Below are 18,495 nucleotides of genomic sequence, written 5' to 3'. Positions count from 1 at the left end.
TAGTACTGCACTCAATACACACAACTAGTACGACACACAAAACACAAACTAATCCTACACACAACTAGTACTACGCACAATACACACAACTAGTACTACTCAAAATGCACACAACTAGTACTGCACACAATGCACACAACTAGTACTACACGCAATAGACACAACTAGTACTACACGCAATACGCACAACTAGTAATACTCAAAATATACACAGGTAGTACTACACACAATACACAAAACTAGTACTACACACAATACACACAACTACTACTACACACAATACACAAAACTAGTACTACGCACAATACACACAACTAGTACTACACGCAATACACACAACTAGTACGACACACAATACACAAACTAATACTACACACAACTAGTACCGCACTCAATACACACAACTACTACTACACACAATACACACAACTAGTACTAAGCACAATACACAAACTACTACTACACACAACTAGTACTACACACAAAATACAGCGTCCAGCAGTCGACATGCAAGCTTCGCATAAACCTGGACTGGGACTGACAGTAGTCCATCAAATGTCACTGTGATATGTACATTAGATAGTAACTGTCCTATCTTCACATTCACACCGGGTATACTAGACAGTAACTGTGGTATCTTCACATTCACACCGGTATACTGGACAGTAACTGTGGTATCTTCACATTCACGCAGGGTATACTGGACAGTTACTGTGGTATCTTCACATTCACACTGGGTATATTAGACAGTAACTGTGGTATCTTCACATTCACACTGAGTATACTGGACAGTAACTGTGGTATCTTCACATTCACACTGTGTACACGGGACAGTAACTGTGGTATCTTCACATTCACACAGGGTATATTAGACAGTAACTGTGGTATCTTCACATTCACACCAGGTATACTAGACAGTAACTGTGGTATCTTCACATTCACACTGGGTATACAGGACAGTAACTGTGGTATCTTCACATTCACACCAGGTATACTTTACAGTAACTGTGGTATGTTCACATTCACACCAGGTATACTAGACAGTAACTGTGGTGGTATCTTCATTCACACCACTGTTCTGGACAGTATACTGTGGTATCTTCACATTCACACCAGGTATACTGGACAGTTACTGTGGTATCTTCACATTCACACTGGGTATATTAGACAGTAACTGTGGTATCTTCACATTCACACCAGGTATACTGGACAGTAACTGTGGTATCTTCACATTCACACTGAGTATACTGGACAGTAACTGTGGTATCTTCACATTCACACCAGGTATACTGGACAGTAACTGTGGTATCTTCACATTCACACCAGGTATACTAGACAGTAACTGTGGTATCTTCACATTCACACCAGGTATACGGACAGTAACTGTGGTATCTTCACATTCAACGTGGTACTCACAGTATACTAGACAGTAACTGTGGTATCTTCACATTCACACCTGGTATACTGGACAGTAGCTGTGGTATCTTCACATTCACACCAGGTATACTAGACAGTAACTGTGGTATCTTCACATTCACACTGAGTATACTGGACAGTAACTGTGGTATCTTCACATTCACACTGGGTATACTGGACAGTAACTGTGGTATCTTCACATTCACACAGGGTATACTGGACAGTAACTGTGGTATGTTCACATTCACACAGGGTATACTGGACAGTTACTGTGGTATCTTCACATTCACACTGGGTATATTAGACAGTAACTGTGGTATCTTCATATTCACACTGGGTATATTAGACAGTAACTGTGGTATCTTCACATTCACACTGGGTATACTGGACAGTAACTGTGGTATCTTTACATTTACACCAGGTATACTGGACAGTCACTCTTGTAGCTTGACATATATACCACCAATATATTGGATAATCTCTGTGGTAGTTGAACATTAAACCTGGGTGTGCAGGGCAATCGCGATGCTTACGTGAGTGTTTACATTAGTGAATGTTTGTTATTCTGGTTTCACATGTTAGCCCCGATTGTCGTGCACTCCAGTTTCATTTTATTATGTCCTTCCTCGAAACCGAGACTGGACACACACAACATTATTTTAAATTTCCTGAGAAATTGAACATCATGATTATATTGCACAAGTTCTTCAAATTGGCTCTTGGATCTGTACTAAAGGAAGGTAATGTGTAAAGAAATTTTGTAATATTTGTTTATATGTGGATTCAGATGTAGAAGCCTAAGCGACGGTTCATAATTTATGGTTAGGATTTGGGGGCTGGGGGTTGGGGGTTGGGTGATAATTTTTTGGAGAAGCATGTACAATGTAAATGACACCCTCACCCTCTAACATTTACGTACAAAGTAAACGACCCCCTTGCATGCAATGTACAAATCCAATGCCCAACCCTTCCCATAATATTAAAGCATAATTTTTAAATTCTTTAATGTACAAATTGATGACCCCCCCCCCACCTCCCCAGAACAAAATTGGTGACCCCACTTAAAAATAATAAACACACCCCCTCCCCCCTCTCTCTCTGTGTCTCTCTCTGTATCTCTGTCTCTGTCTCTGTCTCTGTCTCTCTCTCTCTCTCTCTCTCTCTCTCTCTCTCTCTCTCTCTCTCTCTCTCTCTCTCTCTCTGTGTCTCTCTCTCTCTCTCTGTGTGTCTCCCCTACCGGAAATGCTACTTTCATAATCAAATCTGTGAGAAGTTTCCGTGTGTGTGGTGTTGCTGAATGGTCACATTGCATACACAAACTCCCATCCTCTCAACATACATCGCTGAGATAGACATAGTCAGGTGAAAGATATTAATTAGATTAGATTATCAGCTACACATTTGATAACCTCTTCTTACCCTCACCTAGTCTGATATTTGTTTGATGTTTACCGCCCCACTCTGCAATATTCCAACTATGTGACGGCGGTTTGTAAACGATCGCTTCTGGGCCAGACAATCCTGTGACTGACATCATGAGCATCGATCTGTAAGTCATAAAATTAATCCGATCCGATGCCTAACATGTCAATGCAGTGTTGCCTCTGAGTTCAAGAATTGATATACTCTCTTTAGTATTAGATTTTGTGAATGCATATATCATACAACGTGTCAATATTCTTTCCACACTTAAAGCACATGTGTACTATTTTAGGTATTCCCGTCTTTTAGACAAAAGTTAAACACTTTGACAAACAGGATACTTGAATTCGAAGGTAAACACAACAGAGTCATGTTATATGCGGGTTAAAGTATATTCCTCCCATTCCATTCCTCCCAGGTGGGGGGCGGTGGGGTAGCCTAGTGGTTAAAACGTTCGCTCGTCACGCCGAAGGCCCGGGTTCGATTCCCCACATGGGTACAACTTGTGAAGCCCATTTCTGGTGTCCCCCGCCGTGATATTGCTGGAATATTGCTAAAAACGGCATAAAACCATACTCAGCCAGTCAGTCAGTCCTCCCAGGTGGTCATTTTTTACCGTTATGTTCTCGAAGTCCCATGAATATCCGAGTCTTAAACGAACCATGCTTGTCGTTAGAGGCAAGTAACTTGCTCGGTGTTCACCCACTGACATAGTTTATGCATGTCATCGTATCCTAGATGCGTGGATCGATGCTCATGATGTCAGCCACCGGGTTGTCTAGTCCAGAACATCGTCAAACGTCGACATCAAACCAAAAAACCATAATAACCCAACAACACAAGTAGGATTTCTATTTGAACTAAAGGTATAATATATCCATACATACAAGTTTACTTGTCCTACGGAGGTTTAATCCCTCAAGTGGGTACTTTGTATGAAGACAATTCTCCTAGAGGCAATAGTGTTTAACGTGGCGAGCATATTCGCTCACTCAGTTCTCACACTCAATGAGGTGTCAAGGCGTTCTTCGTCATTTTACGTCCGCTTTTAGCAATATTCCAGCAATATCACGGCGGGGGACACCAGAAATGTTCTTCACACATTGTACCCATGTGGGAAATCGAACCCGGGTCTTCAGCGTGACGACTGTTGGGTGTGTTAACTGTTGAGTGAGTGAGGTTAATCTTCAGCATTCAGCAACATTCCAGCCAGACAATCCAGTGATCAGCCGCATGAGCATCGATCTACGTAACTAACTGTTAGTATCAGGGGTAACATAAACCCGAACCGGAGACGGCATGGTCACGTGACGAGGTTATCCTTACTTCAGTTATTTCTGTCTAAGCGTTTTGAGCACACTAAAAACCTCAGAATACGAAGCATAGTTGAATTAACGTAAGCATTATGTATCTCACATTTAATAGTTTACAACTCGACTGAAATGTCTCTGCACAGTTCTAGACAATATAACAGTTTAGTTTTTCACCCTGCTTGTGAAATAGAATACTTACTACCTGTCACATCGTGTCCATGAAATGGCGAGGACAAATTGGATGCAATGTGGCTTGCAATATACGCCCATGTTATTCATGTACCAGCACAATCACTGCGGCGGACGCCTGATATGGAGTTCACACATTGTACCTTTGTGGGAAACCCGACACGGGTAATCCATGTGACACGCGAGCGTTTTAACCCCATCGTCCCACCTTATTTTTAAGTTCGCCGGATTACCGGAATTATACTCAAGTGAGTTGTGTGAGTTGAGTTTTACGCCGCACTCAGCAATATTCAAGCTATATGGCGACGGTCTGTAAATTATTGAGTCTGGACCAGACACTCCAGTGATCAACAACATTAGCATCGATCTGCACAACTATGAACCGAGGACATGTGTCAACCAAGTCAGCGAGCCGGACCACCCGATCCCGTTAGTCGCCTCTTACGACAAGCATGGGTTACTGAAGATCAATATTCTAACCCGGACCTTCACGGGTCGAATTATATTCGAGCATATGTAGGTTTAGCGTTTACGAATAAGATACAGTTGTATCCTGTGATATCTCACAACTTACCAATGGGAGGATCAAACCCATGCATTGGCGTGATAAGCTCATGCTTTAACCACAGGGCTATCCCACCCATGATGTCAGGTGTTGAGGCATTGGGGTCTAACGTTTCACTAAATGTCGAAAATATCCTTGATTGTTTCAGCAAAATTGTCTTAGAACAACATCCAAAAAAGGTTGTTGTTCCCTAATTACCTTTCAGAGGTAAGGTCCCTAATGCGCCAATAACGCAGTATTACGGAACATGTTGTTTTATATAAAGATTTCTTTCAGTGACGAAACACTGGCTAAACACCTGTTTTCCATTAATCGCCTTTCAACACAAATAATATACACGCATTAAACAAACTAATAATACATAAATACACACAACCAGTACTGCACAGAATGCACACAACCAGTACTGCACACAATACACACAACTAGTACTACACACAATACGCACAACTATTACTACACACAATACACACAACTATTACTACACACAATACACACAACTAGTACTACACACAATACACACAACTAGTACTACACACAATATACACAACTAGTACTACACACAATATACACAACTAGTACTACACACAATACGCACATCTAGTACTACACACAATACACATAGCCGGTATTACTCATAATACAAACACCTAGTACTACACATAATACAAACACCTAGTACTATACACAGTATACACAGCTAGTACTACATACAATACACACAAACCAGTAGTACACACAATACACACCAGCACTCCACACGTACACATAACCGGTATTACACTTAATAAAGACACCTAGTACTATACACAATATACACAGCTAGTACTACACACAATATACACAAGCAGTACTACACACAATACACACAAGCAGTAATACACACAATACACATAACTGGTATTACTCATAATGCAAACACCTAGTACTACACATAATACAAACACCTAGTACTACACACAATACACACAAGCAGTACTATACACAATATACACAGCTAGTACTACACACAATACACACAAGCAGTACTACACACAATACACACAAACCAGTAGTACACACAATACACACTTAGCACTTCACACAGGACACATAACCGGTATTACACCTAATAAAGACACCTAGTACTATACACAATATACACAGCTAGTACTACACACAATACACACAAGCAGTACTACACACAATACACACAAACCAGTAGTACACACAATACACACCAGCACTCCACACAGTACACATAACCGGTATTGCACTTAATAAAGACGTCGTCATATGAGCGAAATATTCTCACACGACGTTAAATCCAATTTCACCTCACCTTAATAAAGACACCTAGTACTACACACAATATACAGAGCTAGTACTACACACAATACACACGAGCAGTACTACACACAATACACATAGCCGGTATTACTCATAATACAAACACCTAGTACTACACATAATACAAACACCTAGTACTACTCACAATACACACAAGCAGTACGTAACGAAAAACACACACCTAGCACTAAAAACAATAGACATAGACAGTACTAAAAACAATACACACTAGCACTCCACACAATACACATAACCGGTATTACACTTAATAAACACACCTAGTACTACACACAATAAACACAAACTAGTACTACACACAATACACACCAGCACTCCACACAATACACATAACCGTTATTACACATAATAAACACAGCTAGTACTACACACAATATACACAACTAGTACTACACACAATAACCACGAGCAGTACAAACAAACTAATACTACACACACAATACACACATCTAAAAGTACAAATAATGCACAAAGCAAGTACAACACACAATACACACAAGTACTACACACAATATACACAACTGGTACTACACACAATATACACAACTAGTACTACACGCAATACACACAACTAGCACTACACATAATACACACAACTAATACTAGACACACAATACACACAACTAATACTACACACAATACACACAAGCAGTACAACACAATACACACGAGCAGTACTACACACAATACAAACAAACTAATACTACACACACAATACACACATCTAAAAGTACAAATAATGCACAAAGCAAGTACTACACACTATACACATAAGTACTACACACAATTAGAAATAGACTTAATACACACAACTAGCACTACACACAATACACACAAGCAGTACTACGCACAAAACACACAAGCAGTACTACACACAGTACACAGAAGCACTACTACACACAATGCACACAACTAGTACTACACACAAGCAGTACTACACACAAAACACACAGGCAGTACTACACACAATACACCCAAGCATTACTACACACAATGCACACACCTAGTACTACACACAATACACACAAGCAGTACTACACATAATACACACAATTAGTACTGCACACAATGCACATAACTAGTACTGCACACAATACACACAATACACAGAAGCAGTACTACACACAATGCACACAACTAGTACTACACACAATGCACACAACCAGTACTACACACAATACACACAACTAGTACTGTACACAATGCACCGAAGCAGTACTACACACAATACACACAACTAGTACTGTACACAATGCACCGAAGCAGTACTACACACAATGCACACAACTAGTACCACACTCTATACACACAAGCAGTACTACACACAATACACAGAACCAGTACTGCACACAATGCACACAACTAGCACTGCACACAATACGCACAACTAGCATTACACACAATACACACAAGCCTTACTACACTCAATACACACAACTAGTAATGCACACAATACACACAGGTAGTAGTAGACACAATGCACACAACTAGTACTACACAAAATGCACTCAACTAGTACTACACAAAATACACACAAGCAGTACTACTCTAAATACACACAAACAGTACTACACTCAATACACATAAGCAGCACTACACACAATACACACAACTAGTACTGCACAGAATACACACAACTAGTACTGCACACAATACACACAAGCAGTACTAAACACAATACAGACAAGCAGAACTACACAAAATGCACACAACTATTACTGCACTCAATACACACAACTAGTACTACACAAAATGCACACAACTAGTACTGCACACAATACACACAACTAGTACTGCACACAATACACACAAGCAGTACTGCACACAATACACGCAACTAGTACTACACACAATACACACAACTAGTACTGCACTCAATACACACAACTAGTACTGCACACAATACACACAAGCAGTACTTCTCACAATACACACAAGCAGTACTACACAAAATGCACACAACTAGTACTGCACTCAATACACACAACTAGTACTACACTCAATACACACAACTAGTACTGCACTCAATACACACAACTAGTACTGCACACAATACACACAAGCAGTACTACACACAATACACACAAGCAGTACTACACAAAATGCACACAACTAGTACTACACACAATACACACAACTAGTACTGCACACAATACACACAAGCAGTACTACACGCAATACACACAACTAGTACTATACTCAAAACACATATGCAGCACTGCACACAATACACACACAGATTTTCCTCCAGAACTCTCCAGGGTCTGATTCGCAAAGTTCCTCCATCTCAAGAAGCGTTTTCTTAACGTGGGCACGTTTAGCGCGTTTGCATTTCTTATCGAAAGTTGTTCTTCTTGCAACGTATATACTCTTTAGATGCTTTTTCCTGGGACCATTAGATTTGCACCATAACAATTCTTCTTCACAAAGGTTTTTCCATAGCTCAGCTAACTCCAAATTCCACCACTGTTTCTTGTATTTACATTTAAATTTCTTTCTCACCGAATAATGCACAACTGCTCTTGACGGAAGGATTCCTTTCATCTCACATCATACAACCTCGGCGAAAGATTCAAAAGCCATATTGATAGACGTTTTGTCTTTTATTGAGACTTCCAAAGCACTAATGACTTTATCTAGTTTCAGACCTGACTCCGTTGAACTACAGAATTGCTCTGGAATTCTTGAACAGTCAAATTTAACAGACGTAACTGGAATAGCATTATCATTGGTGAAAGTCGAATGCGTTGTACCCATTTCCAGTGTCATGTTCCACTTCAACATAGAGTGATCCAGCTTGAAAATATAAGTAGGGTCTATAGATCCAGTGCATCCTGCTGATGTAGCTACAACGTTTGGTCTAACCACTTCAAAATCCGTGAAAAATTGTCAACGATTCATATGCAAGAGTGATCCAGCTTGAAAATATAAGTAGGGTCTATAGATCCAGTGCATCCTGCTGATGTAGCTACAACGTTTGGTCTAACCACTTCAAAATCCGTGAAAAATTGTCAACGATTCATATGCAGTCAAGCAGTAATCTACCACTGAAGTGCCTCTATTTGATACATATGTGTATCATTGTTTTTACAATCTCTACCATTAATAATACCATAATTGACATTAATCAAAAATTTAATTAAAGCACGGCTATGGGCATTAATAACATCATCAACAACATAACAATGTATTATAGTTATTGGCATTTAATAACAACGTTTCATAAAACTCCAAAGCGTCGATGTCTCTTGTTGAGTTTTCTGGTGGCAGGTAACACACACACGTGCACATGCCGTCAGTACAGTTTCATTGCTGTGTTTACACACCAATCTCAACCATAAAATGCCTTCAAACGATTTGTCTAAAATATTCACATTGTATTTTTCACATATATCTTTTTTTATTAAACAACCGATACCACCCGATCCTCGCTTGGCTATAATGTGAGTTCTGTTTCTATTTTGTCCAAACCAATTGTAACCGTCAACTGTAATAGTTTTGTTATTTACAAGATAGGTTTCTGCAATACCAATTATGTCAAAGTTATTTTCAATAACACATGTCGATCTCAATCGATGATTCTCGGAAATTAAGTCAGTGTCCCACCCTCCAACATTCCAAAACCCACCGCGTACCTATCTATGTGTACCTCTGCTTGGAGCGCGTGTCCCTGCTGTTGGCAGCCGGGTTTGGTGATCGCTAGTTGGTGCGTGCGGAGCGTTGATTGGTCGATGGCACTGGTCACGTGATCTTCGTTGATCAACATTACCACGTGCGTATATAGTATGACCCGAAATTATTGAGAATTTTAGGAATATGTTTAATTGGATTTCTAGTATAAACAACCTTGACCAGCTATCAAGTGCTTGGTTTCATTCAAGAGAGACAACTCCGTTAATCCTTTTTCATTAGTTTGTGAAGAGTTATCTCCCTTTGTTTACTTGCTAGCAGACGACATTTTCAGTGATCCTCAGTATGGATGATTTAGAGAAGAGGAAGTTGATTGTAGAGTATTATAACAAGGACATCAGATCAGCTAAAGTGATTTCAAGTAGAACAGGCATCCCTTTGTCCACTGTTTATCGTGTTTTGAAAAATATTGCAAATAGATATGGCATTGAGCACCAGGGAGGCGCAGGTAGGCCCAGAAAATTGACTGTCGGTGACAGGAGGCGGCTTGGTATTCTTGTTTCTAAAACAAACAAAGGAGTTTAGAAAACTTAAGGCTGGATATGATTGATAGAGGAAATGTGGCTGTCTGTAAGGAGACAATTAGAACTGAGTTGCATGCCATGGGTTGGCAGAAATGTCGAGGAATTCCATCACCGATCATGAAACCTGAACAAAAGGAGCGAAGATTGAACTGGTGCTTACAGCATAGAAATTTTAACTGGGACAAAGTGATTTTCTCAGATGAAAGTTCTGTGTGGCTATTTCCTAATACACTGAAATTCTGGACCAAACAAACTGAAAAACCTTTGTATCAGCGCCCAAAGTACAGTCCGAAATTTAACGTGTGGGGTGGCATATCTGTGTTAGGGGCAACGCCCCTCTATGTATTTGAAGGGAATATGAACAGTGAGCGGTACACAGATATTCTCGAAGGACATTTACTTCCATATGCTCACGTGTTCTATGGACATTTTTGGATTTTCCAGCAGGACAACGATCCAAAACATCGTTCAAAGCATTCACAGGCCTGGTTTCGGACCCAAAATATGACATTATTAGATTGACCAAGCTATAGCCCTGACCTAAATCCAATAGAAAATGTTTGGGGACTTATGAAGGAAAGTGTCAATAAGAAAAATCTGACAAATATTGCTGAAATGAAAGAAGAGGTGGTCCGATATTGGGACAGCATGGACCACGACTTTCTAACTTCTTTGATCAGTACTAGTATGCCCCGCCGCATTGAAGCCTGCATTGCTGCCCATGGTGACATGACAAAATACTAACTGTTCACCTGTTTTTGAATCTGGAGTTATGTTCTGCTAATATTCACATTTAATACGTGAGTAATGAGTGAAAAAAATAACAAAATTACAATCTTTAAATTCTCAATAATTTCTGGTTGTACTGGACATCCCTCCGATCTACGTTGTTGTTGCTCTCTGTTCTCGCCTGGTTTTTGTCCCGGGGGAACCGCGGGTATTGCTCCTCCTCTTCTTCGCGGCCCCAGTGTCCAGCTGACCTGCCCCTTTTGTACAGCTTAAGACCAGACACACTGAGTTTACCACCCCCAACTGTCCCGGCTAACACCCTCATGTTGGATTCTAAAATGCGTTGTTGCACTGGCTTGTCTGGTGTTATGTGCCCATTCCTAAGTTTCTACTGTTAGTCAATCTCTTCTTTTCCTCGAGGATCTTCTCCTTGTCCCCCGTAGAGCTACACGTAGCCACTATCAAGCCCGGGTATTTGGGGTGACGAGACACTTTTCTAACGGCTTGTGCAACGCTAATGTCCTTTAAATGCAAACCTGCATGATAAGCGCGAGTAATGTTATGTACATGTGGCGTACAAGTCAACCATTGAACGTTCATTTGCTCGTAACTGATACATTTCATGCAACTGGTACAAAGCTCATTATTCCACAGTGGTTCGAATCACTGTTTGGACAATAATTTAAAAGAATAAAAATCTAGATTTTTGCACCTGTATGTTGTTTTTATATGTAATGAGTAAATTATATTTCAAATTTGAACGAAATCGGTGAAGAAATGGATTTATTAGAAAATTCACCCTCTACACTCATTACATAAAATAAAGCATGCGTTATTCTTCTCAACAGCCAGACGACAAAGGCACCTCGGACATTAACATAGCCGGTTATGCAAGACACGGCTGCTAATCAGTCACATTAGTGTCAATGGATGATTCAGCAAAGGATCTTAGAAATCGTCATACGTCAGTTACAGAATGAATGCCATACGTCAGTAACAGAATGATTGCCATACGTCATAACAGAATGAATTCCATACGTCAGTAACAGAATAAATGCCATACGTCAGTAACAGAATGAATGTCATACGTCATAACCGAACGAATGCCATACGTCAGTAACACAATGAATGCCATACGTCAGTAACACAATGAATGCCACCCGTCAGTAACAGAATGAATGCCATACGTCAGTAACAGAATGAATGCCACCCGACAGTAACAGAATGAATGCCACCCGTCAGTAACAGAATGAATGCCACCCGTCAGTAACAGAATGAATGCCATACGTCAGTAACCGAATGAATACCACCCGTCAGTAACACAGTGAATATTCTCTTCGGTACCAGAATGAATGTGATATGTCAGTTATAGATCTTAGATGATTATCCATCATTAAAGGTCAAATGCGACTTGTTGTGCGATTTATTATAGCGCAGATGTAACAGATATTGTTTAGATAATGCTTCTCCGAATGTCCTATTATCGTTCTTCGTGGAAAAGGCATGAGGAAATAAATTTACCCGGAAAAACAGAAATTGCAGAAAATCAGCTAACTGCATGATAAGAGCAAAATGTTTTATTCAACTTGTGACTATTGTCCATGCTATCAGTCATTCACGCATGTCCGGTACCAACTGAACGAAAACGAAGTCGGAGTGCGGCGTTAAACAACATTCTAGTCTATTACTTGTTTAATACATTTGTTGCTTTAAGAACACATTATTGGAATTCACCTCACTGTTTGTTATTAAATCAGACAACTGTGGACTAGGTGCGAGGGTGTGGTCAGACCGAGGGCGTGGGTTTGTTCTGAAGTGGAATGGTGCTCTTCTCATCAACCACTGGTTTACCGATTCCATTCTCCAGAATTGAGAAATGTCTTTGAATAGGTTGATGTATTTGGCGGATTCACTCACACACGGATGAGAGGCGGTGGGGTAGTCTAGTGGTTAAAGCGTTCGCTCGGGTTCGATTCCCAATATGGGTACAATGAAGCCCATTGATATCCCCTGCCGTGATATTACAGGAATATTACTAAAAGCGGCGTAAAACCAAACTCACGCACTCACACACGGATGCATTCTATTGTTATGTCGATGTGTGTAAGGGGTATCCACACCATAAAACTAAATATTTTTCTCGAATGCCCGTCAGTCCAGCCGCTCTCTGCTTTAGTTATCATTTTCCCTTTCACTTCACTTTTCCATTGTTCTGTCTTTCTATTCTTATTTGTCCGACACATGCCGGTTCGCGTCATTTACATGGGCTCGTTCCACATATGAAAAATGACATGACAATATAGTGTTCAGACAAGTATCAGCCTGTCACCCGTTATAGTAGCTTACATACTTATCTACGCCAGAATTGTTGCACTTAAACACTGAGTGTGAGAGTGTGCACACCAGTAGAGTGACGTAAGCAATCGATCTGTAGCTAGACAGCTGAGTATAGTATGGACCTATTTCTGTACAGTTGTACGTGTGGTATTTCATGGTTCATATTCTAAGGAATTGTTGAAACGGTAAGTAATTATGTTTAATTTCATCATCATGCTAAAAGACGTTTAGAACTGTAACTTATTTGACCAGCTGGCTGGGCATTAGTTATAAAAGAAATGGTCGCTTAGAAAGTATACTGAATACTGTCACGATATACTAACAAATAACGGGTTAATGACAGTGGTGTATGTTCAAGTAAAACAGTACCATGCTATCACGAACAATTACGTTTCATGAAAATAATATGTAGTACACATTAATTTGTTTGTATGTTTCTATTTCCAACGAATATTGGCTTAGTGTGCAGGCAATAACAATAGCCTGTAGAGATGTGCGTGAAATGAAATCAATTACTTAATAGTGCAATGAAGACACGATGTGGTGTGGTCGGGTGGCGGGTGGAGGCTGTGATAGAGAGAAGCGGGGAGGTGTGTTGCAGGTAGGTAGACACAGTGTGGTGTGGTCGGGTGGCGGGTGGTGGATGTGATAGAGAGAAGTGGGAGGTGTGTTGCAGGTAGACACAGTGTGGTGTGGTCGGGTGGCGGGGTGTGATAGAGAGAAGTGGGGAGGTGTGTTGCAAGTAGACACAGTGTGGTGTGGTCGGGTGGCGGGGTTTGATAGAGAGAAGTGGGGAGGTGTGTTGCAAGTAGACACAGTGTGGTGTGGTCGGGTGGCGGGGTGTGATAGAGAGAAGCGGGGAGGTGTGTTGCAGGTAGACACAGTGTGGTGTGGTCGGGTGGCGGGTGGTGGCTGTGATAGAGAGAAGCGGGGAGGTGTGTTGCAGGTAGACACAGTGTGGTGTGGTCGGGTGGCGGGTGGTGGCTGTGATAGAGAGACGTGGGAAGGTGTGTTGCAGGTAGACACAGTGTGGTGTGGTCGGGTGGCGGGTGGTGGCTGTGATAGAGAGAAGCGGGGAGGTGTGTTGCAGGTAGACACAGTGTGGTGTGGTCGGGTGGCGGGGTGTGATAGAGAGAAGCGGGGAGGTGTGTTGCAGGTAGACACAGTGTGGTGTGGTCGGGTGGCGGGTGGTGGCTGTGATAGAGAGAAGCGGGGAGGTGTGTTGCAGGTAGAAACACAGGGTGGTGTGGTCTGGTGGCGGGTGGTGGCTGTGATAGAGAGAAGTGGGAAGGTGTGTTGCAGGTAGACACGATGTGGTGTGGTCTGGTGGCGGGTGGCGGGTTGTTATAGGGAGAAGTGGGGAGGTGTGTTGGAGGTACACACAGTGTGGTGTGGTTGGGTGGCGGGTGGTGGATGTGATAGAGAGAAGCGGGGAGGTGTGTTGCAGGTAGACACAGTGTGGTGTGGTCGGTTAGCGGGGTGTGATAGGGAGAAGTGGGGAGGTGTGTTGCAGGTAGACACGATGTGGTGTGGTCGGGTAGCGGGGTGTGATAGAGGGAAGTGGGGAGGTGTGTTGCAGGTAGACATGATGTGGTGTGGTCTGGTGGCGGGTGGTGGCTGTGATAGAGAGACGTGGGAAGGTGTGTTGCAGGTAGACACAGTGTGGTGTGGTCGGGTGGCGGGTGGTGGATGTGATAGAGAGAAGCGGGGAGGTGTGTTGCAGGTAGACACAGTGTGGTGTGGTCGGGTAGCGGGGTGTGATAGAGAGAAGTGGGGAGGTGTGTTGCAGGTAGACACAGTGTGGTGTGGTCGGGTAGCGGGGTGTGATAGAGAGAAGTGGGGAGGTGTGTTGCAGGTAGACACAGTGTGGTGTGGTCGGGTAGCGGGGTGTGATAGAGAAGTGGGGAGGTGTGTTGCAGGTAGACACGATGTGGTGTGGTCGGGTAGCGGGCTGTGATAGAGAAGTGAGGAGGTGTGTTGCAGGTAGACACAGTGTGGTGTGGTCGGGTAGCGGGGTTTGATAGAGAGAAGTGGGGAGGTGTGTTGCAGGTAGACACGATGTGGTGTGGTGTGGTAGTGGGGGGGTGTTTTATAGAGAAGCGTGGGAGGTGTGTTGCAGGTAGACACGATGTGGTGTGGTCGGGTAGCGGGGATGTGATAGAGAAGTGGGGAGGTGTGTTGCAGGTAGACACGATGTGGTGTGGTCTGGTAGCGGGGTTTGATAGAGAAACGTGGGGAGGTGTGTTGCAGGTAGACACGATGTGGTGTGGTCGGGTAGCGGGGTGTGATAGAGAGAAGTGGGGAGGTGTGTTGCAGGTGGACACGAGTGTGGTGTGGTCAGGTAGTAGGGGGTTTGATAGAGAAAGTGGGGAGGTGTGTTGCAGGTAGACACGGTGTGGTGTGGTCGGGTTTGTAGGGGTTTGATAGAGAGAAACGTGGGGAGGTGTGTTGCAGGTAGACACGATGTGGTGTGGTCGGGTAGCGGGGTGTGATAGAGTGAGTGGAGAGGTGTGGGAGGTGTGTTGCAGGTAGGGTGTGACGAGAAGTGGGGTGTGTTGCAGGTCACGGTGGTGAGGGGTAGCAGGGGTGTAGATAGAAGTGGGAGGTAGGGTGTTGCAGGTGGAGCCACGGTGTGGTGTGGTCGGGTGGCGGTGGGGTGATGAAGTGAAGTGGGGAGGTGTGTTGCAGGTAGACACAGTGTGGTGTGGTCGGGTGGCGGGGTGTGATAGAGAGAAGTGGGGGAGGTGTGTTGCAGGTGGACACGATGTGGTGTGGTCGGGTGGCGGGGTGTGATAGAAGTGGGGAGGTGTGTTGCAGGTAGACACGGTGTGGTGTGGTCGGGTGGCGGGGTGTGATAGAAGTGGGAGGTGGCGGGTGGGCACGGTGTGGAGGTGGTTGCAGGAGGGGTGTGATAGGTGGACAGTGGGGTGGTGTGGGTCGGGTAGATGGACAGAACGTAGGGGGGGTGTGATAGGTTGGAAGTGGGGAGGTGTGTTGCAGGTGGACACGGTGTGGTGTGGTCGGGTGGCGGGGTGTGATAGAGAAGTGGGGAGGTGTGTTGCAGGTGGACACAGTGTGGTGTGGTCGGGTAGCGGGGTGTGATAGAGACGGTGGGAGGTGTGTTGCAGGTGGGACACGGTGTGGTGTGGTCGGGTAGGTGGGGTGTGATAGAGAGAAGTGGGGAGGTGTGTTGCAGGTAGACACGGTGTGGTGTGGTCGGGTAGCGGGGTGTGATAGAGAGAAGTGGGGAGGTGTGTTGCAGGTAGACACGATGTGGTGTGGTCGGGTAGCGGGGTGTGATAGAGAAGTGGGGAGGTGTGTTGCAGGTAGACACGATGTGGTGTGGTCGGGTGGTAGGGTGGGGTGTGATAGAGAAACGTGGGGAGGTGTGTTGCAGGTAGACACGGTGTGGTGTGGTCGGGTAGCGGGGTTTGATAGAGTGAAGTGGGGAGGTGTGTTGCAGGTGGACACAGTGTGGTGTGGTCGGGTAGCGGGGTTTGATAGAGAGAAGTGGGGAGGTGTGTTGCAGGTAGACACAGTGTGGTGTGGTCGTGTGATAAGCGTGGGGAGGTGGTTGCAGGTGACACGGTGTGGTGTGGTAGAGAGAGAGTGAAGTGGGGAGGTGTGTTGCAGGTAGACACAGTGTGGTGTGGTCGGGTAGCGGGGTGTGATAGAGATACGTGGGGAGGTGTGTTGCAGGTAGACACGATGTGGTGTAGTCGGTTGGTGAGGTGTGATAGAGTGAAGTGGGGTGGTGTGTTGCAGGTAGACACAGTGTGGTGTGGTCTGGTGGCGGGTGGTGGAGTGTGATAGAGAGAAGTGGGGAGGTGTGTTACAGGTAGACACGGTGTGGTGTGGTCTGGTGGCGGGTGGTGGAGTGTGATAGAGAGAAGTGGGGAGGTGTGTTACAGGTAGACACGGTGTGGTGTGGTCTGGTGGCGGGTGTTGGGGTGTGATAGGGAGAAGTGGGGAGGTGGGTTACAGGTAGACACGGTGTGGTATGGTCGGGTGGCGGGCGTTGGGGTGTGATAGCGAGAAGTGGGGAGGTCGGTTACAGGTAGACACGTTCTGATGTGGTCGGGTGGCGGGTGTGAGGTGTGATAGAGAGAAGTGGGGAGGTGTGTTGCAGTAAGAAACAGTGTGGTGTGGTCTGGTTGCGGGTGGTGGTGCGTGATAGAGAGAAGTGGGGAGGTGTGCTGCAAGAAGACACGATGTGGTGTAGTGTGGTGGCCGGGTGTGATAGAAAGAAGTCAGGGTGTGTTGCAGGTACACACGGTGTGGTATGGTCGGGTGGCGGGTTGGGGTGTGATAGAGAGAAGTGGGGAGGTGGTTTACAGGTAGACACGGTGTGGTGTGTTCGGGTGGCGGGGTGTGATAGCGAGACGTGGGGAGGTGTGTTGCAGGTACACACGGTGTGGTGTGGTCGAGTGGCGGGTGGTGGGGTGTGATAGAGAGAAGTGGGGAGGTGGGTTACAGGTAGACACAGTGTGGTGTGGTCTGGTGGCGGATGGTGGGATTTGATAAAGAGAAGTGGGGAGGTGGGTTACGGGTAGACACAGTGTAGTGTGGTCGGGTGGCGGATGGTGGGGTGTGATAGCGAGAAGTGGGGAGGTGGGTTACAGGTAGACACGGTGTGTTTAGGTCGGGTGGCGGATGGTGGGGTGTGATAGAGAGAAGTGGGGATGTGGGTTACAGGTAGACACGCTGTTGTGCGGTCGGGTGACGGGTGGTGGGGAGTGATAGAGAGAAGTGGGGAGGTGGGTTACACGAAGACACGATGTGGTCCCCTCGGGTTGCGGGTGGTTGGAAATGATAAAGAGAAGTGGGGAGGTGTGTTGCAGGAAGACACTATGTGGTGTGGTCGGGTGGCGGACGGTGGGATGTGATGGCGAGAAGTGGGGAGGTGTGTTGCAGGAAGACACGATCTCGTGCGGTCGGGTTTTGGGTGGTGGGGTGTGATAGA

At 44.4% G+C, this 18,495-nt stretch overlaps 1 protein-coding gene across 2 annotated transcripts in view; it reads left to right on the top strand.

Moving 5' to 3' along the window:
- The window catches only part of LOC124266631, a 34,713-nt gene that overhangs the window by 10,549 nt on the left and 5,669 nt on the right, over positions 1-18,495 (top strand). Inside the window, exon 1 of one of the 2 annotated variants that reach the window (XM_046701432.1) lies at positions 13,526-13,717. The exons of the other annotated variant lie outside the window; for it this stretch is intronic. The gene's annotated coding sequence lies outside the window, so the exon portion shown is untranslated. Of the gene's footprint in view, positions 1-13,525; positions 13,718-18,495 lie in introns of those variants that run through there. 2 annotated transcript variants of the gene reach the window in all.

The sequence above is a fragment of the Haliotis rubra genome, unplaced genomic scaffold (assembly GCF_003918875.1).
Source record: "Haliotis rubra isolate DU_JTF1 unplaced genomic scaffold, ASM391887v1 Scf127, whole genome shotgun sequence".
Lineage (NCBI taxonomy): Eukaryota > Metazoa > Mollusca > Gastropoda > Lepetellida > Haliotidae > Haliotis > Haliotis rubra.
The sequence above is the reverse complement of the archived record's forward strand: the minus strand, read 5'-3'. Positions and strand labels throughout refer to the sequence as shown.